The following is a 24,913-nucleotide window of genomic DNA, read 5'->3' on the forward strand; positions in this document are numbered from 1 at the left end:
ACTAAAGCCCAAGCACACTGTTGGGACAGTTCAAATTCAAAATCAGTTCGTACAAGTAGGATCCACATGAACCTTTGTTTACCTACCTATTCCTACCAGCAAACTTAGTCACACTCTAGTTATGCAATGACAATTATGTCACTCCTGTGAACAGTGTAGAGTGTTCCTCACTGGAGCCAACTGGCTCTCATGTTGCTGTAACATGTGTCAGCACAGGCTGGTTACCATTTTCTTTACAGTGAATTCTTTCAAATAAACTCTATAGAAAGCATCGAAGGGCTGAAAGGGACCTCAAGAAGTCATCAAGTCCAGCCTCCTGCACTGAGGCAGGACCAAATAAACGTAGGCCATCCATGGCAGATGTTCATCCAACCTATTCTTAAAAACCTCCAATGATGGGGATTCCACAAGGAAGCCTATTCCAGAGCTTAAAACTACCCTTATAGTTAGAAGGTTTTTCCTAATATGTAACCCAGATCTCCCTTGCTGCAGATTAAGCCCATTACTTTTTGGACTACCTCCAGTGGACATGAAGAACAATTGACCAAAGTCTTCCTTTATAATATCCCTTAAACACATCTGAAGACTTTTCAGGTAACCTTCCTCCCCAGTCTTATTTTCTCAGCACTAAACTTGCCTGGTTTTCTTAGCCTTTCCTCATAGGTCAGGATTTCTAAAACTTACAATTTTTGTTGGTCTCTGGACTCTCTCCTATTCACCCACATTTTTCCTGAAGTATGGCACCCAGAACTGGGCACAGTACTCCAGCTGAGGCATCACTAGTGCTGAGTGGAGTGGGACAATTACCTCTTGTATTACATTAATAGCATTGTTGTGTACACCCTAGAATGATATTGGCAGGTTTTTTTTGCAACAGCATCACATTGTTGACTCATTCAATCTGTGATCAGCTATAACCTCTAGATCCCTTTCAGCAGTACTACCACCCCCACCGAGCTAGTTATTCCCCATTTTGTAGTGGTGTGTTTGAGTTTTCCTTCTTATGTGAAGTACTTTGCACTTGTCATTATTGAATTTCATCTGGTTGATTGCAGGATCGGTTAGAAAGTTGGTCTATCAGCCAAAGAACAGAGGCAACTATGATTATACTCTTGCAATTCAATCTGATAGATGTGCTGTGGAATGAATGAAAGCATCCTATTTAACACAAGTCATGATTAGTTAATAACTGTCACACCCTGATCCTGATCAACCAATTAACTTTGGCATAACTTCTAAGTACCTGATTTTCAGAGCTGCTGGAACCCCAGAAGCCAGCTGATTTCAATGGGAGCTGACAGTGCTCAGCGTCTATGCAAATCAGGCCCCGAGTGTGTGCACACAAAAGCTCTGACAAACACAATGACCCTACCACTGCAACAGTTTTCGCTTAATCCTTTTCTCACTGAGCCCCTCTATAAATAAGGCGGCGCTCCAATCCGTTCAATGGAATCGCAACTGAGTAAAATCATAGTCTGTATTAGAGAAATCAAGCCCTCTGATTTGGACTTCTTTTGATTCTGTTTAAATAACCAAAAAAAAAAGATGGGCTTGCATGGGTATGCAGCAAACATGCACAGTCAAGAGTTGCAATGAGTTACTACTATGTTTGGTGAAGGCTGAAGACAATCTCAGACTTTTATCCACTCTAGCAGTTGCGTAATTGCTTCGTATAATGCTAGTAACTACACTTTACTTGATAGAACATATGATATCTTGGGGTTGGAGGAAGGTAACAAATTTGTCAGCTACATTTTTAAAATCCGATGTATAAAAAAATCCCCCACCGATCAATCAAATCTTGTGTTCAGTTCCATAGGGGAGAACGTATACCCAACCAAGTTGCTAGTTTCACAGGTGAGCCCCAACATAACTTCAGTTGACATTGTGGTTTGTGGAACTTTAAGACAGATAAGGGGCCAGATGGACAGTGCACAAGTATATCACTATCACGTTTCAGTGAAGGTAGCTCCCAACTGAGTGCCTGGCACATCGCATTTGCTATGGTTCGAAACGTCTCAAGTAATATTCCAGCAATGGCATAACAAGAATTATGTGGCATGGGGCTAATGTGCAATATTGCCTTACTACTTTTCTCATTGAAATCAGTTGCAAAACTCATACGGACTTCAATGCTGCAGGATCGAGCCCTACAGAGCAGGGCAGCTTCCTTCTAATCCAGACATCAATAGTGCAGTCTCTATCCCTCATCTCTGGAGGTTTGTCTTCCAAGTGCCTCTTCTTTTCATAAGGCTTCTTGAAATCTTCACTAAATTTAGATGAATCAGAGGGAAAAAAAACATACCACGTATAATATTAATCTGGTCTAAAGATTCCGTCATTGAGACGTGATGGAAAGTAAACAGTGGACTGTTCCTGACACATTCTTGGAGCTTCTGCTAAGCTTCTTGGGGAACACATAATAGATTCATTCAAGAGATATCATAAATGTATGCTAGACCTGCTGCATGAGGAGGAACAACCTCCATCAGAACAACTAGCACAACAGGACTTCCAGTAATAAGCAGCCTTTGTATTTTACACGATAGTACATCTTCACGTCTCATTGCAGCAGTTCAGTCACTCCAGAGATTACAACTGTAAATATCAACCATCCCATAAATATTTTGCTTCTCCACGTGTGCAGAAGCACAATGAGCAATCAATTCCTGCAATACCCAACTCACATCTGACCGAATTAGTTAAGAGAAATTTCTGATCTCACCATCTGAAGCTTTGAACGCCTGAGCCAGGAGGGGGTTATCTTCTGAATAAATGCCCGGCACAGGAAGGGTCAGTGTTACAGATGTAAGATGTAAAGTGCTGTCTAAAAGCAAGCTGCGCTTCTGTTGTTAAAAGTTAGCTTTCCAATTATCTATTTAACTGAAGATATGGATGCTATGAGATGACTAGAAAATAAAGCACAGGGCTCGCTAGTGCAGAACTGAAGTATGTGTTGTCAATATAACAAACTGTGCAAAAGATTTGTGTACACTAAATAATATATTTATATAGCACTGTTATGTTAGTTTATGCAAATCCTATGGGTGAGAATCTGTGTTGTACTTCCTTGAGGTACAGCACAGAACTACCAACCCAGCAGGGGAATTGCTACGTCACATTTGTCCCCTCCCAATCCTGGGCTGCTTCAGGGGCTGCAGAGGCATCCCGCATAATGCAGATAGCCCTTGGAACCTGTCTAAATTACAGCAGCCTCCCTGGAGTTGTGGGTTCCAGCACTGCCCAGAATCTCTGTAGTACTATGTGACACAACCTCACCCCGGCATACCTTCTATGACAGGGCTTACAAGGGTGTCGTTGGAAGACGGCCTTACTGCTGTCTTCCACAGTGGCTGCACAGGAGGAATCCCTCCGGAGTCAGAAGTGGGATATTTAGAGCCCTTTTCTGCCATTCTAGCCCTCCTGTGCAGTATCTGCTGAGCATTAGCAGACGTCTGGGATTTTGCAGTTTGGCTTCCCATTGGAGTCAGAGTACATTCTAAACATAACTCGTTTTATTTACACAGATATACCAACAGAGATGGTCGAACAGCATGCAGGTACTCTCTTCTTTCAGGAACCTCAGCCTAACACAGTACACCAGAGATGCTTCAAGATTTGCCTCTAATCAGAGACCAACCTAGAGAGCAAATCCTCCTGCTCTTCACACAGCTCCCTCTCCAAGGAGTGCTGCTTCTCACCCAGAGTCTTGCATACCGAAAGCTAACACACAGCAGGTCTTCCGAAGACTGAAAATTTGCTCACGCGTGAAATTTAGATTATGATGAATAGTGACACCTCCCATAGTAGAAGTATCCTCAGACATAGTCAACATTTTTCTGGGGTATACAGATGGGGTTATACAATACACACTAATGCTAAGGTTTAATGCAAAATAAATCAATGGCTTTATACACTTGATTGTCTGTTTTGGAATTAAGGCCTTCCAGATGAGCTTTGCAGGAAATATTTATCAAGACTTCAGACACATTTAATCAAAGGCAAAACAAATGTGTCTTAATAGGCATTTTAAAACTTTTCATCATGGTCTCAGTGATCCATATCCTACTCAGCCAAAATCCTTGTAACTCCCATTAATTTTAACAAGAGATTTCCCTGCATTGCTACAGGTTTTGGTCTTGACTTTTGAATGAATTGTGGCAGCGATTTCCAGAAACAAGGAGCATAGTAGTTAAATGCTCCGTTCCCCAAATATGTTTCTCTGTCTTCAGCTCACAAAACAAGATAGAGGAGATGGACTGGGGAAGATCACAAATACATCCTTATTGATCAATGCCAAGACTTAATTTATTCAGACAAGGGTTGCCAAACTTGGTAATATTCAAAAACCAGACACTCCAGCAGAAGTGCCGGAACCTCCCCCTCCTACCTCTCCTTCCTGAGGCCCCACTCTGCCCCGCCTCTTCCCCCAAGTCTCCACCCCCATCACTCCCTGCTTTTCTCCTCCAAACCCCCTGCCCGGGTCAGGAGGGACTCACCTGCGGAGCTGGGGCTGAGAGCTACAGCCACTCCACGCAGATAGGAGGCGGCCCCGGCAAGTAGGGGCTGGCACAGGTGTTGACCGAGTGCCTTCCACATCAGCAGTAACAGGATTTTGGGTGTCCAGTCCCCAAAACTGGACAGTAGATCTGACCGTACACTGTCAGGTTCCCTTTTCAACTGGAGTTTCTCATTAAAAACTGGGCACCTGGCCATCCTAATTCAGACACACATCTGAATTATAATCCTTTTATTCTGAAAATTGAGGAATCTTCAAGTTGACAGTCAGCATACTGGAAAGCTTCCTGGCCTTTTCATTCCCCTGCTGAAAGTAAAAAAAGACGATCATTGATCGCAACAGCAAAGGCAGATTGAGCACAATGTTGTTCACTATACGCCGTGGATAAAAATATGAAGTCTGAACTTGTACGCAATTGTCAAAACTGGATCTTTGATTTGTTAATGCATGTAAGGATCAAGACATAGGGCAAATGACAGCAAAAGGAAAAAGCCGGTAAAAAGGCATTAGCATCAGAGTCTGTGTTTTAATGAGATTAAGGTTATATGGTTAGGTTTCAAATGCCAATGACCCAATCAGCTCAGTTAGCAGCTGGACTGAAGATTTTTTCCATGAACAAATCCAGAGGTCCTATACTCAAATCATCATTCTTTGCCCTTAGCAAGGGGATTTGTCACCTTACCTCCCTGACCCAACACATTGCATACGTCATATTAGGCATAATTATGCTGGTGAGGAACTTGAAAGAAGAGTTGCAGTTCTTTGCTGTCTCAGTGCAATGGAGCCAAATCATAAGAGCATGTGCAAAGGGAGAATAATATGTATGCAAATAAGTATATTTGATGGAGGATAAACTGTAGAAATGTATGAATAGATCTGGACATCTCAAGCACACACAGAAAGACTCAACTTCTGTGCTAGCATAAATCCACTGAAGTCAATGGAGTTATGCCTGAAGGGAATTTGACAATTGTGAATGACAGTAAAAATTAAGGATAATTTAAAGTAAATGTATACATACACACACTATGTAGCTATTGATAGTTACCTGAGAATATTTATTTCACTGGGAACTCCTGCTAGAGACCAGAGCACACATAATAAGTCAATACATGGAAAATATTAAAATATTCATGTTTAAAAGAAAGTGGAAATCCATGATGATTACTAGAGGGATTTCTCTTTATGGGAAGGAGACAGACTTGTCAGATTTTCCAACATACAATTCATCTTTCCAATGATATACGCATACGTTTGGCATTTTAGTCTCACTTGCAACACTGCTTTTTTTTTTTTAATCTCCAATATTTACAATTCCGATGGCATGACATTCTCTCTAACACAGCATTTTAAAACTTCAGGTACAGACATGTGAGCATCAATGCAGCACTCCAGCAACAAGGAAGTTCCAATTACAAGTCAACCACTGAAATATCCTGCAGCTCTTACTCACATGGACAGTCCTACCTCACAAAGATAGACCCTGCTGAGTTTGTACAAAGCACTTCCAGTAAAACTAATAAAACTACTCCCATGAGTAAAAACTGCAGAGCGTGTAATTTGGCCAAGAATGAGGTCAAAGCCAGAATACTGCAGATATACTGTGTTGAAGAAAGGTCAAATTCTGCTCTGAGGTTACAGTGGTGTACATCTCCACCGGTATGCATCCATTCAACACACCCGAGATTTAAAATTTCCAGTATCATATGCCCATTAACACACTGCTGGCAAACAAGCTACAGATCAAGAATTGCTTATTCCATTGACTTCAGTGGAGTGACTCTGGATCTAGACAGTATTAAGTGAGAGGGAAACTAGGCCCATGATTCCTGCAGGGTACGTTGGGATAGCTCAGTAAGAGGGGGCGCGAGGGGGGTGGAATCTATTCTGAAAAATTCCAAAATATTTGTTTTCAAATTCGTGTCATACCTGGATGTCACAAATCTGTACAAGACATTTTATCCCATTACTTATAAAAGTTGAAAGGAGAATGTGTCGGATTTTAGGTTTACTAATCGAAGCAAGGCGTATCGGCCTTGGTGAAATTGGTGATTAAGCATAGCATTTGACTTCCCTTTGAGGAATTTTATGAAACATTAAAATAGAAAAAGTCCTTAGGAATCCAAGCTGATCTCACGCTGTCTCTATCCCAGATGTTTAACATGATTCCAGTTCAGATAAAGCATGAGGGAGATTGCAACCTTTCATGGTAAATAGTGTCAAAGCTGAAGCAACAAAAGGTCACGTTTCCTTCATGTGATGTTCACAGGGGAAATTTACACTACAACTAGGTCACAGAGGAGTCTTCAGTTGTAGTGTTAGGTCCAAAGAGTATTATCTTCAGGTCTTACCATAACTCTGTACTTGCATTCTTGTATCTTTGCAGCAAAACATTAGAACTAGTAATAAATTTCTAACAAACAGTATATTCACTGTGTTTTGCCTTTTTCTGTTAATATGTTTTCCATAAACAGATTATAATTTTAACATATTTGAAATTATTCATGGAATACATTCTGTGAATAGTTTGGTGTTTTTTGTTTTGTTTTTGAGCAGGGGGAGAGGCTGCTTGTCTGGAACTTTAATTTTGAACAGATTTTTGCAGGTATTTGCTATTCAAGCCATGCCTCTGCTTTATAAACCATCTCTGCCTTCGTTGTCCATTAGTCACTCATCTTCATGCTTTCTCCCATGCCATCCTGTTGTGCAAGGGAGATGCACCCAGTACAAATCCATAAAGCTACTACATTGTCCTCCTTCAAATCCTTCCTTAAAACTCATCTCTGCCATAATGCCTATGGACAGCTCAAGCTCAACGCTGGCTGGACTGCTGTGACATTCTTGTCATACTAAATATGGTAATTCCTCCATTTCCCTTTCCTGTTCCTTCCCCAGTTTGCCTGTTGTATCCATCTGATGTGTCTCATCCTATGCTAAGATAGTGAGCTCTTTGGGTGGAGGGCTGTTCTTTTTATTACATGTGTTTCCAGTACCTAGCACAATAGGGCCTTGATCTCTCACAGGGAACCTTGGGATGCTGCCAACTTTCAAATACAAGTCATACATAATAATTAAGGATGCGTGTTTGTCACAGATTCCATGACTTTCTGTGCACTTTCCCATGCGGCTGGCCCAGGAGCCGCCTGAGCAGCTCAGACAGCCCCTGGGCCAATCATACAGGCTGCTGCTGGGGCAGTCTCTCTCCCCCTCACCTCCACCCCCCCCCAGCAGGAGTTTGGATGTGGGGGGCTCAGGGCTGGGGAGTGGGACAGCGCTTACCTGGAGGAGCTCCCCAGAAGGGCAACAGGAACTCCCCTCCCTCAGCTCCTAGATCCACAAGCTGCTTCCGCCCGCAAGCACCACCCCCACAGCTCCCATTGGCCGCAGTTCCCAGCCAATGGCAGCTGCAGAACCGGGGCTTGGGGTGGAGCAGAGGCAGCACATGGAGTTAGGAGCTGGAGGTCACCACTTCCCAGGAGTCAGGTAGGGAAAGTGCCCAGCCCCACCAACCCTCCTCCCCCACCCAGGCCAAGCACCCACAGCACCCCTCCACCCAAGTTTTAGTCAGGGATATATAGTAAGAGTCATGGACAGGTCACATCTGTGAATTTTTGTTTATTGTCCATGACTTTTACAAAAAAATCTCCATGATTAAAACATAGCCTTAATAAGAATACATCAAAAATGAGTCTTGTTTATTGGGGACAGATTATAGTTTCTGGTGAGAGTACTCAATGATAAATTTGAAATTGGCCTGCAACTAATATTCTGCAAAATTAATTTAAAATACATCGTTTTGGTGAACATGCTAGCCAGTAAATGCATTCGGTCAGATTGTGACATTGCACTCCATATGTTTATGGAAATATGCTTATGAGTGTAAATATAATGTAACTGGAATATGCTTTATGCAAAAGGTCTCATGTAAGGTATCATTACAAAACTTATAATCTACTGAGCGTGGTCATCCTATTTGTATGCATGTATAATTCTTGTATCTGAAGCTAGAAATATGAAATATTACTCTGAAGTCCTATTGTAACTATGCAAAAAGTGTGGGCCATTAATGGTGGTTTAGAATCTTGATGGCTTCCATTATCCAGAACAAGTGGTTGTAAATAGCTCTGTTTACTTGTAAGCCTGTGTTCATCTGAGTCAGGCCAGGAAGAATGGAGGCTTGGGGTCTCACAGGACCATGTCACCTGGTACTGGAATCCATCTTAAACCTGGTGCTTTTCCATTTAGAAGGGGGGTTGGAGACTCAGAGACAAAAGATTCCTGTCTTGTGCCAAAGCCATACAAGGGGTTGGAACAGGAAAAAAGGGGGCTGTAGTCATGAGAAACCCCCCTAGTTATCACCTGAGCTGAAACTAACAAGAACTGTACCGGGGAGAGGATTGGGCCCAGACTAGGGAGGAGTTTAGTCTGTGAAAAAAGCTTATTGGAACATCTGAGGGTGAGATTTACCTGTATTCAGTTTCTTGAATGTATTAGGCTTAGACTTGCGTGTTTTGTTTTATTTTGCTTAGTAACTTACTTTGTTCTGTCTGTTATTACTTGACACCACTTAAATCCTATCTTTTTACACTTAATAAAATCACTTTTGTTTATTAGTAAACAGAGTAAGTGATTAATACCTGGGGGAGCAAATAGCTGTGTTTCTCAGTGTTATAGAGGGAAGACAATTTATGAGTTTACCCTGTATAAGCTTTATACAGAGTAAAATGGATTTATTTGGAGTTTGGGTCCCATTGGGAGCTGGGTGTCTGGATGTTGGAAATAGGTGATTTGCTGAGCAGTTTTGGTTAAAGTCTGCAGCTTTGGGGGCATGGACCAGACCTGGGTCTATGTTGCAGCAGACTAGTGTGTCTGGCTCAACAAGGCTGGGTTCTGGAGTCCCAAGCTGACAGGGAAAACAGGGTCAGAGGTAATTCCAGTATGTCAGGTGACAGTCCCAAAGGGGTCTCTATGACTGAACCTGTCACATAGATATTTGCAGAAAGCCAGTACAAAAGGAGTACAAACAGTTGCAATAAATACGTGCAGAAGACATTTTGCTTTGTATCACTTCCTCTATTCAAGTCACCTTATGCCGGACTGATCCTTGTACCTAGAATGGTCCCTTGGACTCAAGAGCAGCTAGAAAGCACTTGGAGCAGCCTTGAGTTTACTCTAAGTTGGTCTGGGAGCCAAATTGTCCTCTATGTTTCAGCAACATCCTCTAGGTTTCCCTCAAAAGGGTATTCAGTTTTAAGATATTGACATTCTGGTAGCCTCATTAGAACACTGTACTGGAGCACGTAAGAGGAGGCTTAATGCATTTCTAGGAAAGTGTAATTTAGTACCTCTATTATGCAATGTGATTATATAGCCAGTACAGCATTATATGAATGAATAACGACTGTTTGATACTGATGGAAGTCTAACTAGGGTATGGTGTATTTTGAAATGATATAGTAGATTGTAGTGGAAGCCTACAGCTATTACCGTAAAATATTCTTGCATGATACTATATAAGTTATTTAGTGTAATAGGAATGAGTTGCCAGTGAAGTATACATGGTTAAGCTCTCAAGCAAAGTAATATACCATAGACTAGAATATCTTGACTTAAAGGAAACTTTATTATAGTGGCTTAAATAGATTATATGTCTATAGCATCAGTACAGCTCTGCAACATGGTAAGTTGTGATATTTTGTTGTACTCCTAAAAATAAGGAAATATAAAGTGAGAGGGAATCAACACTAAGTTATGTCAGTGAATGAGATTCATTTGCATTGCTGTTACTTACGGTCTTTCTATTTCCTGTTTTGTCTATTCCACCACCTTTCCACCCTCTCAACCGTGCGGGCAACAAAGATCCAGTTTGGCTTCCAGCGCAGCTTAGAACAGTGTGAGGGCTGTTGTAAAATGTCAGGTTGCAATGGCTCCCACACAGGGTTTACTGGAGTGGTGAACCAGTTTGGATAAAAGAATCAACCTGAAATTCGTTGAAAATTTTGAGGTTTCAAAACCCTTTGCAACAATTTTTAAAAAATGATCTTCATGTTTTGTGTCTCAGCCCTTTTGGATTCCTTCCAAAATGAGAAGCAAAGATACCCAAAATCATCACCAGACTGTAAAGGAAGCATTAGAAATCTTCCTATCAGCAATGTTTCTGCATAGTTCCTTAAAGTACACACCAGTTGTGCAGACTCAAGGGATTTCAGTAAGTTTCAGAGAGGTCTATAAAATTTTGGTTGCTCATATAGCCAAGCCTCTAAATAATTCATGTACATCTGCCACCCCAGCATACCACACATTGGAGAAAATAATAGTTCTTGCTGAAAAAAAAAAAAAAAAAGAATTTTCCCAAGGTTAACTTAAAAGTGTAGGTTTATTTTTACAATGAACCAGACAAAACCTAGGCAGCTTGTCCTATAATATTTTGCTTACTTTTCATAAAAGATACCAACAGTTTTAAAAGACCTATTCATATTTCTTCTGTGTGACATTTTATTATGGCTGCAGACTAATGCAGTTAAGTGAATTGCTACAGTGGTCTTGTATGACCAGAAATAATTTTCTGCCAGATAAAGTTAGCTATTGAGCAATATTGAAGAATGAGCATTTGACCTATTGTGCTGTCTACCTTTAGTGCTGCTATTATTCCACCACCTAGATTTGACTCATAGCAAACACTAACACTGACAGACTACAGAGGCATATTCAGTTAATGGAGCAAGCATGAGAACACTTGTTTAAAAAAAGACAATTCCTTTTTGTTTCTAAGATACAGAATATTCGTGTTTCCACTTCATTAAGACATATATTAAAAAGCTTAAAAGGACAAACTTAAAGGACCCAATTCAATAGTGATGAGCACCCTAACTTCCACTGAAGTCACTGTGTTTTGAGGAGTGGGCCCATTTAAATATATAAATATTTTCTCCTCAATTCACATACAGTGACTAAAACAAAAACCCTAGATAGTTTTCTAGTGAATGTGTGTCACAAACACTCCTACAAGTGACAAGTGGAAGAAGTGACGGGGGGGAGGGGGAGGCATTTTAGACTTGACTCTTTAACAAACTCAGAGCTGGTAGGTAAGGTCCCGTGGGAAGAAAATTTAAGGGAAACGGATTTCAGGAGAGCTGGCAGTTTCTCAATGAGACAATATTAAAAGGCACATCTGACAACTATCCCTATGTGAAGGAAAGAGAGCCATATTGGCCTCTTTCTGTTCTTCCTATCAGGGTCTTTATCACCTCAAGTTCAAAAAGGAATCCTACAAAAAGTGGAACCAACCAATTTGCTAAAGTACAAAAGAATAGTGCAAGAATATAGGGACAAAATCAGAAAGGCTAAGGCACAAAATGAGTTACACCTAGCAAGAGACTTAAAAGGCAAGAGGTTGTATTAAATATATTGGGAGCAAAAGAAAGACCAAGGAAAGTGCAGGTCTTCTATTTGGGGGGACAGGAGAGCTAATAACTGACATCAAGAAGGCAGAGGTGGTTAATGCTTGTTTTGCTTCCTTCTTCACTAAAAAGGTTAATAGCAACCAGATACTCACAACATTAATATTAACAACAAGGGAGAAGGAATACAAGGCAAAACAGGGAAAGAACAGATTAAAGAATATTTACATACGTTGTATGTATTGCAGTCAGAAGGGCCTGATGAAATTCATCCTAGGGTATTTAAGAAAGTAGCTGAAGCAATCTTGGAACTGTCAGCAATCATCTTTGAGAACTCCTGGAGGATTGTTGAGGTCCCAGAAGACTGGAGATGGAAACATCGTACCTATCTCTTAAAAGGGGTACAAGAAGGACCTTGGGCATCATAGACCAGTCAGCCTAACTTCAATATCTGGAGAGATACTGGAACATATTATTAAACAATCCATTTGTAAGCACCCAGAGGATAACAGGATTATAAGGAATAGTCAGCATGGATTAGTCAAGAACAAATCATGCCAAACCAAACCAATTTTCTCCATTTGATAGTGGTTAGCGGCCCCATCCACCAGGCCAGCGTATGCCAATGGGAGAGAGCTCTGCCATCAACAGAGTGCTGTCCACACCAGCTCTTCTGTCGGTGTAACTTACGTTGTTGGGGGGGGGTGTTTTTTCACACCCCTGAGTGACAAGTTATACCGACAAAAGTGGGAATGTAGACAAGCCCTTAGTCGGCCTCTCAAAGAGAAAGAGAAGCTGCATCTGGGAACAGATCATCTACCCTGTAACACTGTGCTTTCACAAGTCAGAATTCCCATGGACAATTTATTAAGTTCTAATTCAGACTGTGGGTACATCAGTACATAGAACACGGATATGTCAGGCAGATGCAGAGAGCATTATGAAAAGCTACTAAGTATCTGAAATCTATATTCTGTACCTCACAGAGAATAAGACAGGAGGTTCTATTGAGGCAAGCTGTGATGTCAATCCCCGAGCCTGACTGCCAGAGAAACTTGAGTTCCCTGCTGTGAAAACAGAGTAGATTCCTTCAGTAAAATAAACATGAAAAATAAGAAAGTCATTAAATATAAATAATAGGGCTGCATATTTCAATAGCAGGCTGATGTAAATGAGTGCAGTATGAGAGGCAGGCAAGGGATTTCACCTTTGCATGGGGATACTTCATTCATACTAGTCATGTAAAGTATTCTTAGACACAGTATGCTGTAGATCACTGTAAAACCTTTAAAGAAAGTCTGCATTTCAGAACATTCCCAAAAAGCGGGGCTGATGTTTGTGATGTTAGCTGAACCTGGAACCTACTCTGAAATTTTCACAGTAGTCTATTTATATTTAGGGCACTAGCCAACGGTAGGAGAGGATGGAGATGTGCAAATGCACTGTGATTGCTAGAGTTCCTGGAGATGGAACATCTCTAGCACCAGCAGAGTGGAGAGTATGTCCATTTGCTACATCTTCTCTGAAGGTAGCACTTCACTTTCCTGGAAGATACAGGTGCAGGAGGGAAATAGTTCCTTGAGCCTACTGAGAATTGTTACAATGGTCATGTCTGATGCATAAGTTTGGACAATGTGGTTATATTTGTGCTGGCTTCAGTCTAGTTTTCTTGACAGAAGTGTAATGCTGCCTTAGTGATCTTGTTATCAAGTAACCATGTTTCTAACTATGTATTGGACAAAAGGGATGTTTTGACCATTGTGCTTAAATTCTATGACAGACACAATAGGCAAATCAGGGGAAAAAAATAGGGAAGTTCTAAAAGTCCCTATGCAGAGCTGGTGAAAAAAGGTATAGCTCCCTTGAAGCCAATGGGGCTATGTTGATTTGTACCAACTGAGAATCTAGCCCCAAATCTTCAGAATCTTTCAAATTCAGCAGCATCCCACACTGCAACAAGTTTCCCCCTGCCCTTCACTTTTCCTTGACACTGGTTTTGAAATAGTACTGTCTATAGAACATCTGACCTTTAATTGCCATCTCTTGGGCATACAAATATGCAAGGTATCATGGGCAGCTGAGTGCATGCATAGTTTGATGCTTTCCCCCCGATGCATCTACTGGGCAGGATGTGAAAATGAACTTTGAAACCCTAAACTTGATTTATCCCAAATCTCCAGTAGCCGAAAATGTGTTAACTGCCATCACTTTCAAGAGCCTGGAAGATGCTTTTTGCTACAGTAGTGTTTTAGTTGATGACATCCAGCATCTCATTCAATCTCATCTGCAGGGCCTGACACTTCATCTTCAGCACAGTCATTGCCTCAGACCACTATGAAAGACAAAGGCTAGGTCCCCAGAGGACTAGATTGATTGGCAAGCTGTTTGCAAAGCTTTTAGCGCACCCACCATAGTCACAATGCAATATTTATTTATTTAGATTGCTACAGGGAAATGTCTCTTTTTAAGCCCCCAATGCCCTGCTTGATCAGAGGTATCCACTGACTGAGTGATTATGTCCCATGCAAAAACTAGACTGTACACCCCTGTAGGGATAAGGCTGTTTTCTTTGTTAGTCTCTAAGGTGTCACAAGTCCTCTTTTTCTTTTTGCCAATACAGACTAACATGGCTGCTACTCTGAAAGCTGTTGTCTTGGGAACTGATGACAGAGTTTGAAAACACTCTGGCCGGAGCTTTATACCTGTGCTCTGCAGATAAACAGTGCAGCGCTGTTTGGTTTTCTATCACCCCAGGCAGTAATTTGGCCATATATGCACAGAACTCTAAAAACAAAAATTATAGACCAGGCAGCCTGCAAAGAGGAGTCCTTTGCTTGCACTGCACAACATGGGACTTTCAACAGTAAGTAATTGGTCAGCGGCAGAAGTACAGTACCTGGGCTCCTTGCGGCAGCCACATCACCCAGCAGTTAGATCAAGGAGTCTAAAAGGCTTTCCAGGAATCATGCTAAGGCAAGCCATAAATTAAGATATTATAGAACAAAATGATTTAGGAAACAAACCTTACTCAATCAGGATAAACTGTCTCCCTAGGGTATTGGGAGAGTTTAAATATAGTGATCGTTAACCATAATTGTGATTCTATGTCATTATTTACTTTTCTTTTAAAGAGAGCAAAGTTATTTAAAGTGACATATGACAGAATGGAAAACATACAATTGCTTTTTGTTTTCCCACTCAACATCACAGAAACAAGGTAAATGAGACACAAACCGGTTTTCTAAAGAAAAGGGATGAATTGTCATCTCTTAGAATATGAAAGTATGTCAGTACTAAAGGCCTAAATACTGTAGAATATTTAGTTCCAGTTCTATAGTATGTGGTGAAAAACTTTTGGGGTATGGAAAAATGCTGCTAAGAGAATTTTTAACTTTCTTTAATTTCATTATAACAGATTGATTTAAAAATCTATGTTGGCAAGGGGACATGGAAATTCTAGGGTGACAATTTGACTTTATACTTGTAACCATTCATCACCAGTGATGAAGAAACAGAGTTACACCTAAAATTTCATGCTTAAGTCATCAACCGGGTGTTTGTAAGAGGTTCCAAATTATGATTCTATATCCTCTGAGCTATCCCATATATCCTCTGAGCTATCCCATACAATATTATGCTGTTATAGCTGGCGGGTTCTGAAAAAATGGCAGATTCTTGTGGATTGCAAACACTCAGATAGGAAGACCCCTTTTTAAAAATCCTAAATTGAACACTTCATTACCATATTTAAATGATCCAATAGGTAATTAGATGTATAAGACAAATATTTGCATACTACAGCACCCAAATGTGGACTTGGGCTGGCCAGTTTGGGGACCTAGATGTGAGAAGTAGGACTGCAAATATATAGGTGTAACTATGGGAAAACACGTATTCGAGGGTACAGTTGGGTAATGTCTGTTTTCCTACTGAATGAATGTCTTGTCCACCAACAACTCTGATAGAGAGAGAATTGCTGGAATGAGTGATGCTTGCAAAACTTCAAACCAAATGGTAAAGCACATACGGTGTAACCCCCACTTCACAAAGGGGAAAGGGAGCCTTTGAATTGTACCCCTACAAATGCCACTGTCTTACAACAGGTCATACAGTTTCTACCATCCCATAAATACTTAATATACTACCAACTTCTTTGGATTGCTATGTTTCCAACGTTCCAAAACCACCCATTCCTCCAGCAGGTATGTTAGAGCACCTCCAATAAGCCCACAAGTGTATCAGCACTTCAGCTTCTCTGGGAAAAGTAAGTAGATTGACTTTTAAAAAAAAATCCAAACAAAAAAAAAACCACTTATGAATTATTAAAAAAACCTGAACTTTAGCTCTCAATTCAATAAGGCCACTCCCTGCTTTCCAATGATATCTATACTGAGGATTCTGCTATATTCTATGAAAGATGAAACGCAGAAAAATTCAATGTACTTCTTTCCCTTTAGGAATTCATTTGCTGATAAATAGTTATTCTGTCAAGAATTATAACAGTGTAGAGACATCAGAAGAATTTGTTCAGCTTTCTTCTTTTGCAGGGAGTACACTCGCAGTGACTGGGCTAGGCAGGCGGTTGTAGGAAAATAAGTGATAAATCACACAATTCAGGGCAAGTGTTGTGTGCAGCATATACAGCAGTCCCATGTTGTACAGTGCCTTTGCTATCTTTGCAAAGGATACTCGTGTAGAAATTGGTGCTAGACATCCCCCACATCAACATCACCACCTATTCGAGTTCTGTAATAGGTCAGCCTTCTCCACAGCTCACAAACAGCCCACTGCCACACCCAAAGACTCTCCCCAGGCAGCTTTATTTTACCAACATAGGCCAAATTATTCAAGCTAGTTCCTCAGTCCACCCTGGGGATTTTCCTCTTTACCTCTCAGCCCTCGCTGCTTCAGGGCTTCCTGCCGGAATCTTCTGCATTCTGTTCACTAAGCAGTGACACCCACGACACTCCTTTTTCCCCAGCAGGTTACCACTATCTCCCCTCCTAGGGAACGTCCCTCTCCTACAAACACACTAACTCCCCCTCAGGCTGTAGGCCCAGGTGCCCCCTCTTAAACCTAAACAGCGTCAGCTGACCAGCCACAGGTGTGCTGCTCCCTCTTAAATGGGAGGTTTCAGAGTAGCAGCCGTGTTCGTCTGTATTCGCAAAAAGAAAAGGAGGACTTGTGGCACCTTAGAGACTAACCAATTTATTTGAGCATAAGCTTTCGTGAGCTACAGCTCTCTTCATCGGATAAATAAATTGGTTAGTCTCTAAGGTGCCACAAGTACTCTTTTTCTTTTTTCTTGGAGAGAAATGGGAGAATCAGATCATCGCACACTCCAATGAAGAAAATCAGCTCACTATTTCAGTCCCATTTAATTCCCCAAACAGGGTTTATTTGATTGTACAATTTCATTCCACATTTGGTATGAATGAAGCTTTGAACTATGGAAGAAAAAGTTTCAAAACATTCATGAAAAATAAATAATTTTTTACCACCCCCCCTCCACACACGCACAATTTAAAAAGGGGTGGAAAAGGAGGAGGGAAACATGAAAAAAGTTGTTTGGGGAGTTTGTCAAAACAAGGAAAACTTTAAAAATAAAAGTTTTGACAATAAATTTTGAGTTTTGTTGTTGGGTTGCGTTTTAATATCACTATTGTTTCAATGAGAAAATATTAGAAAGATTTCAGCTGGCTCTATTTTAAAGGATATAAATTATAATTCATGGTGATGAGCAGAACAGCTTCTTGAAGAAAAAAGGAAATGGTACAATATGGCCTTCTAGGTAATATAAACATTATGAACTTTTCAAAAAAATTGTTAAATCATACAAGGTTTGGTTTATATAGTATAAATCATATATTGATCTTTTCCCATTGAGTGAGGATTCCAACAATTTGGCAGCAAGGCTTTTTTTGCTTCTTAGCAAACAACAATGATAGACTCTATGGTCTGTTACACGCAGTGAAGTTGTGCGTGCAAATTACTCTGATGTTTCTAGTAATCAGAATTTAGAATAAATCTCCAAGAACACTGAATACTCTGCCTAATTGAACTTAAGTAAATTGAAGGCACTCATAGAAAGCTTATCAGCTTAATTAACATTTGAGAATATAAAGACATAAACCACTTTAAAATTAAAAGCACTTTACAAAGGTTAGTATCATTATCCCATTTTATAGATAGGGAAACTGAGGCACGGAGTGGTGAAGTGACTTGTCCCAGATCACCTATGACCAGTGGCAGAGCCAGGAATAGAGTCAATGTGTCCTGAGTCCAGTCTACTACTCTAAGCACTAGTCCACACTGCCACATTTATGGTAGTGTGTCATCATATATTTACAACAAAGACAGTGAAGAGTCTGAAACTGGGAAACAAGCGTGAGTACCTGGGTTCTATTCCTCGCTCACTATGATGAAATCCACTCCATCAACATACTGGTGGGTATTTGGGTACTATACAGGTGGAGCGTGGCCAGGCTGAAGTGAAATTCACTACCGCTCAAAACCCAGGGCTGCCACATAACCCCTCCACAACAACTATTACAGCCTACAAGCACTGCATGGGTCACTGGGGCCACTTGATTCATATACTTGGGTATCCACATAACCATTCCTGTATGTCGTATCCTGAACTACTCACAGCCTGCCTCCAAGTTGACCTTCTGCATTAGCTCTGCATGCGCCAGTTTGGAGGCCAGCTATATAGTGCACAGGAGACATGCAGGCACTCATGCATGGCAGCTCTGCCAGTCAACCCTTGGCACAACCATTGTAAGCACTAAGTGGATCAGAGGCCCCCGTGCTGCATGAACATAGGCAAATCACATAAGCTCCATAGGCCTTGGTCTCCCCATGTGTAAAACAGATATTATTAGATCTACCTGTCTGAGGTGTTCTGAAGCATCATTATTTAATTTTTGTAAAGAAGATTAAGAAGGATCCTTACATGAAAGGAGTGATATGCTATTACCATCCACAGCACAAGACACATCCATTCCCATACCTGAGAAATGATTGAACATCAGGCCACAGTGCCCCGAGACAGCTGGAGTAAAGGGATGCAAAGGTACCCCAATGCAAGTCAGTGAGGCACAGATCCTCAGAGTTATTCAGGTGCCTATCTCCCAATGATTTCAGTGTGGGTAGGTGCCCATATTTGAGTATCTGGGTCTCACTGTGTGGTGGATTAGAAATACCTTTATGGGTGAAACTCACTCCCGTGGAGAAAGAGTCAGCACAAGGCCTATGAATTCCTTAAATCTCATGCCAGGCCTCAAAATAGATTTTAGGTGAGACTTAGGTAATCCATAGGCTTGTGCCACCCCTCTGCAGGAGTGAGTCTCTCTCTGTCTATGAGAATTAATGGTATGGTATGTTGCAGTATTAATAGTGAAAGAAAATTAATAGCTCCAATCACTTCCTATTAGTGTCCAAACCCTGCATTATACAGCTTTTTTTTTTTTTTTAATTTCACCAGGGAAATTTAAACAGGGAGCTGCAGATTTAAAAACAAACTGTCTTTATCTTTGTTAGACTGACTCAAGCACTGCAATGTTATTGTTAACATTTTCCTTGAATTTATACTACGAATCGTCTGTGACATACAACAAATGCCTTCATCAAGTGGATCAGCAGCACTCCAGAGTTATTGCTTTAGAAAAGGTAATTAAAAATACAGCTGTGTTCTCTAACCCAGCTTTTGCCCTATTCTCCCTGTTGTAATTTTCCTGGTTCATATCCATTTCTGATTCATTATAGACCTTTCAATCAAAGAAGAAAGGTGCACATAGAGACACTAGTTGAGGAAAGGGTAAGTACGGGTCAGGGAGCTGTACATTTTAAAATAATGTTTCCAAGGAAGCTTGAGTGTTGCTTTGATACCGGATAGAAATGTTCTTGTCAAATTCAGCTCCTTGATGAAATGGGTCTTCCACTGAAAAGTGACAGTAGGGAATATTTGATGAAGAGCCTGGACTATCCCTGAATGTCAGAAATCACATGATTCATATTCTACAACATATCAAGAATGATTGCTTCAATATACATTTTAAAATATCCTCAGGCTCATATATTCATGTCTCATTAACACCTTTAGGGGTATATTCATCCTGAATTACACAAAAGACCCTACCTTCTTATGTCTCTTATAATTTAATGACAAAATGCCATGCATTTTAGTATTTAAATTATCTCCATTTGGTTTAATGGAGATGATCCATTATGAAGTTGACATGTTACAGAATTCATTATTATCCACTTTCATTTCATATTTTTCCTTAAATGGTATTGGAAATTGAACCCCCCTCTAAAACCTACAAGAATTAGGCTGAGGCATATAGGTGGGACCGTCTGTAAGGATGTCATCTCTCCAGGTTTGCACCAAACTGGGAGCCAGCTCTAGGCTGGTTCAGTGGGTGACCTTGGGAAAGCCCCTTAATGGCTCTCTGCCTCACTTTCCCCATGAATACAGGGATATCCATATTTCCAAAGTATACTATGCATGAATACTGTATTTTGAAGTCTTAAGACGGGAAATGGTCATTTTAGCTTTCAAACTAGCAATTTTATTTTTGCCCCTCTAAATAATGCTCCAAGCTATTTCTAGCAGATATAAGATAGGGTATCATTTCATGTATTACATAAAAGTTATTATTTCCACTGAAAAGCACCACAATCACAAATGACATTAATTTGTAATAACCCATGATAACATGCATGTGTTGACCCAGAAAACAGCCGAAAATAATTGTCACTACTGTGACTACTTCACATGTTTTATGCTCTTTAGAAGTAATCGAAACAGCAGTATTTTTGCTGAATGTACCTCAGTGTTATACGTATGCATAAAAGATAAAGTCAGAGTATTTTCTGATTGGAGTGCACTTCAAATTCCATCTCTCAATATAGAGGCTTTTATGCTCCTCTTGAGGACAAGTGAATTAATCTGAGGCTTCGATGTGTTGGTACTGTACATGTAGCCAATATAAAACAGGTGAGGTGGAAAATAATTCTCCTCTTCTAAAGTTATGGAAAGAGAATTTGAATGGTTCCAGTTGTTTCTGGATGCGTAAGCCCCAGTTCTGTAATGGAGAAATATAGTCTCTGTTACTCTAAAAAGACTTTAAACCACAGCAGAATCCTAATAATTGTAGCAGAAATGTGTAATATCATTTCCCAGTTTCAGACTGTCAACCCAAAAGGAGTACTGACGTAGATAAATTCAGTTCCAGCACAGCAGCATCCTCTGAAAAAGTTTGTGGGTTCTGTTACCTGTAGAGTAAATGACCAAAACAGAGCACAACACTGATGGCCAACTCAACTGGTTCTGATGGCCACGGTTAACTTTTTCCATTCATCCTACCATCAATGAGAAGCTCATTACATTCAGCACAATACCATAGTAAACCTTCACTTTCAGAGACTCTGTTGACTCAAGACAGGTAGTCCTTGAAGTCCTCTTAATGTTGTGAGAGCAATTTGCGTGGAAGGACCCCAGTCTGCATGTGATGCTGGGAGATGACAATAGCCTGTCTTCACTGTCCACGACTATCAACATTTTAGAGATGAATAAGCGAAGTCAGCAAACAATTTCATGGCTGTAGAGTGTAGAAGGCCCTTATTCAGAGAAGCTATTTACAACTGACTACAGCCTGCTTTTGGAAGACATGCATACACTGTCACTAAGCAATTCCCCCCCCCCCCCCCAAAGGATAAAAATACAGGCCAACTTTAAGGTTCGAGGCAGAATCACTGGGCTTGTTTGCTTGTTGTGTTGTTGAAGTTTCTCATTCCAAACAAACAAAATTTTAGCCTAGTTGGAATAAATCACACTAAAGCAGCTGGACTCAAAATTTGTACTACTGGGGCCACATCAGAAATTGATCTAGACAAACATCCTCCAGGTGTGAGCCAAGTCCCCAGCAAAAAAACCCACTGAATTCCCTCCCAAAAATGTGCATGTGCATTAGATATAATGTGTCAGTTCAAGGCCATCTCAAAATACTGTGTATGTGTGTCACTACCCTCTACAGGATGGAGTATGAAGTGTTCTATTGTATACATGTGGAAGCTCAAGTATCTGGGTAGTCAGTGATTCTGGAGCAGGAGAACCTTGAGTTGAATTCTGTCCCAGTGCTACCTACCAGGTCTGGCTTCAGCCCAGCTGCTAGCCTCAGTTTCCCTTCATTCAGGGTCCAGTCACCTGCCCAGAGTCTACACCACGTGTGAGGTGCAGGCCTGTCTCCCCAGCCCATGAAGGACACACCACCATTCCCAGAGTCTTTCAGATCCTTTTTCCAGGGCGCCGTTTTATTAATTCAAACAAAACTCACCAAGGAACACAAAAGTCATAATCAATATAGGCTGCCAGCTCTCGGAGGCCTTTTACTTTGCTTCCTGCCCTCCACCTATCTCTTTGCTCCCAGGCTAGTCACAGGAGCCATCTTCTCTCCTACTGAACCCCCTCAGGCCGGAACACCTGACCCCTTCCCAGTTGGGTCGGATAATCAACCACAGCTGGGTGGTCCCAAGTCGTCAGGCCCTTAAAGGGGAAGGCTAGCCTGTTACATATCGACTGTGTGACTGGGAAGTTCAGAGCAGCTGTGATGTTCCCAAATGTGAGTTCCTAGATGGCCTATGATTTATTACAATATAAAGTTTTCTCAAACTGTAGTGTGCAAAAACTATATTAAGTACAGCAGGAGAGGGAAAAGCTAATGTGTCCCACAGTGTTGATTTCCTTATATAAAATGTACCGTCAGCTAACATGATTCACATTTCTATTAGCTTTGTAAGTAGAGCTGCCAACAAGATGCAGTTTGTGAACATCTAGACTTCTTTGTAGTGATTTTTATTTGGTCTATCTGGTTCAAAAAATATCCCAGGTGGTTTCTGAAATGCCACAGAATCTCTGATAGTTGGTAGAAATATCTAGCTAGTGAAGGAAGCCTACAGTATTTTTAGTATTTCTTTGCATACAACAGATCAACCTTGAACTTTATGACCTTATTTTCTGCAGTCGCGGATGATTCACTATTTCCTACATTGACTTTAGAACTTAAGCATTTCTCTACGTGATACACCTGGACTAATCATTTGCTTTCTTGACCACAAGGCAAGGTTATTCAAAGTCAGACAGAGACAAAAGAAAAGAAAAGGCCTAAACTATTTAAACACAAGCTTCCAAAAACATAGATATGGGAACATGAAAAGAAAAGGAAAAAAGGTTCTTCGCTTAGATAGCTAGAGATTTTGCAACATTACATGATGGTACATAAAGCAGCTAAGTTAAAAATTACCCAAAACCACATGCACCACTTAAACTTTAATGTCCTGATTCTGCTAACACATAAGCACATACATAACCCCATTAAAGCTAATGGGGATACTCCCAGTGCATAAAGTTAAGCAAAGAAAAAAGGTTTTCTATGATCAGGGCCTAAAGGCTGAAACAGAACATACTGAAGCGTGTGGCCTTGAGAGACTTCTGCTCTGGGGTAAATATCACTTGGAATATTCCACTTCTAGCAAAACACAATAATGTCTTATACTGTATTCCTTTATGAAACCTAGGGTATATGTTTTCTACACAGCCTATAAAAGACAGAAATATACATCATATGGAATTTAGTAAAGCAAGCCAAAATTTTTCAATTCTGTTTTTTACAATTCTGGGCCTTTTTTTTCCAGCCAGTTCTAGTATTTAACGTCAATGTATGTGGACAAAATTAAGATCAAGTGTATAGGTGGCTGATGCATGAGTGTGTGCATAGGAATGGTGTGACATGATGAGATAGACTGGAAACCTTCCCTGCAAGTTGTCACACTTTCTGACTTTGATGCTCTGACTGTGCCTCCGTTCCCTTCACCACAGCCCCTACGCCAAACATCAGTCAGGACTGAGAGAGGGCATAGGAGCTACGGTGTGTCCCTATGCCATTCAAGGATTCCCCTGCATTGGCGGGAGTCCTCCACCAACCATTAGTTATGAAGCAATACTTTATAGCTAGCATACTTTGAAACACAATGAATAACCTCATTTGCTTGTGTAATACATTGAGATTAAGCGTGACAGAAGAGAAAATGATGATTTACTTAATCTAAACAAATATTAAGTCTTTCCAAACGGAGATGGATGAGAGTAAAATGAACATCCTGACTATCTGTGGTTATTAAAGATGACATGTTTTGCTAGAACAGGTGTATTAACACCAGTGTCGTTGCCAAATATAAAAATAAAATAGTTCACATCTAATCACAGCAAACATGCACAGATTTATTCCTTATATGGCAGTTCATAGGGTCATTCTATACTTAATTCAGATTATTCAGAGTGGATGCTCCAGTTTCTTTAGCTGTTGCTGAAGTAGACTTGCTCTGAGTATGATCTATTTACTTTAATCTTTAACCAGTGAGATGACTAGAGGATTAACTGAGTATACTAAGCACTGCTTTATTAAGTAAATTATAATCTCTACATAATTCACACATTTGTAGCTATGTCACACATATGCTAGATCAAATTAAAAAAATAAAAAAAAAAATTAAGAAATTTCAAGTCCCATGAGTCTACAGGGACTGGAAAATAATTTCCTTCCATCTATTCCTACCATAGGATGGTACAAATGACCCAGCGTACAATGGGTTTTTCTTTCCCCCTCCCTACTTTTTTCCTGAAGTTCTCAGCCACTGCTGGAGGAACAATACCACATTAGAAGCACTCGCCTCTGATTAAGTTTCTTTCTTTTCATTCGATATGAAACTTAAGATCTTAAGTGAACCTTAACTGGTGCATACGAGGGCCACCATCTTAGCCAACACACCAGGGACTAAGGCACCTCCAGAGCTAGAAGCGTATGCCTCTACAAGAGCTGGTCAGTAGCCCCACGGTTAGGGCATTCAGAGGACATAGGAGACCCAGCTTCACATTCCTGCTCTGACTCTGCTGAATGCCCTAATCTCTGGAGTTGGAGTCTCTCTCTCTTTT

At 40.7% G+C, this 24,913-nt stretch overlaps 1 long non-coding RNA gene across 6 annotated transcripts in view; it reads right to left on the reverse strand.

The window, feature by feature from the left end:
- LOC122462910 overlaps nucleotides 1–24,913 on the reverse strand; it is a 147,691-nt gene that overhangs the window by 12,961 nt on the left and 109,817 nt on the right. For all 6 annotated transcript variants that reach the window (XR_006285811.1, XR_006285807.1, XR_006285810.1 and 3 more), the window contains one exon: nucleotides 4,500–4,825. This is a non-coding gene — a long non-coding RNA (uncharacterized LOC122462910). The remainder of the gene's footprint in view (nucleotides 1–4,499; nucleotides 4,826–24,913) is intronic.

The sequence above is a fragment of the Chelonia mydas genome, chromosome 14 (genome assembly GCF_015237465.2).
Source record: "Chelonia mydas isolate rCheMyd1 chromosome 14, rCheMyd1.pri.v2, whole genome shotgun sequence".
NCBI classification, from domain to species: Eukaryota; Metazoa; Chordata; order Testudines; family Cheloniidae; genus Chelonia; species Chelonia mydas.